This window comes from Pteropus vampyrus, unplaced genomic scaffold (genome assembly GCF_000151845.1).
Source record: "Pteropus vampyrus isolate Shadow unplaced genomic scaffold, Pvam_2.0 Scaffold44, whole genome shotgun sequence".
Taxonomy (NCBI): Eukaryota; Metazoa; Chordata; class Mammalia; order Chiroptera; family Pteropodidae; genus Pteropus; species Pteropus vampyrus.
This window is the reverse complement of record NW_011888825.1, coordinates 5,602,326-5,603,020: the sequence shown is the minus strand read 5'-3', so window position 1 is coordinate 5,603,020 and position 695 is coordinate 5,602,326. Positions and strand designations below refer to the sequence as shown.

At 42.2% G+C, this 695-nt stretch overlaps 1 pseudogene; it reads right to left on the bottom strand.

Moving 5' to 3' along the window:
* Positions 1-221: 221 nt before the first annotated feature.
* Positions 222-340, bottom strand: LOC111738877 (annotated as a pseudogene).
* Positions 341-695: the final 355 nt, after the last annotated feature.

The window sequence follows — 695 nt, the reverse complement described above, 5'->3', positions numbered from 1 at the left end:
AGGGATCTCCTTGGGCTGACAAATCCTTGGGAGATGTTAGCAGTTCTGTTTCCTGCATTTGGGGCTGAGGGAGGAGGAGGTAGGGAAAGTGCTCTGTTTCTTATTTTATTTATTTATTTGTTTTGTTTATTTATTTTAGGTGAGGCAACCCTTGGTTGACCTCACAGATTGCAAGGAACTTGTCAGTTTCCAATCCCTTATTTTTTTTATTTTATTTTTTAAGCCTACAGCACCTGCTCTTCCTAGGTGATCTCCCATCCAAGTACTAACCAGACCTGACGCTGCTTAGCTTCTGAGATCAGATAGGATAGGGCTTGTTCAGGGTAGCATGTCTGTAGACATCTGTTTCTTATTTTAATCACAGAAGAAAGAGCAGTGGAGCACTGGTGTAAAGCAGAGACTTAGTCCTCCATTCCATCATGGTCTTAGGCATTGGGATGTGCCCTTCTACAGCAGTTTTTTGACTCACACACTGGTCTACTTATTAGAGCATATGGTAGGTTCTAAAATGGCAACAAATACTTCTCTCACGCCAGCCTTTTCATGTTACATTGCAGCTTCACTCATCACGAGGTGGAGTCTATTTCTCCACTCTTGAATCTAGTCTGGCCCTGTGACTTACTTTGAGCAATGGAATAGCAATAAACATGGCTCAAGAAAAGACTCAAAAGTGTGCATTGGAACTCGTCCTCTTT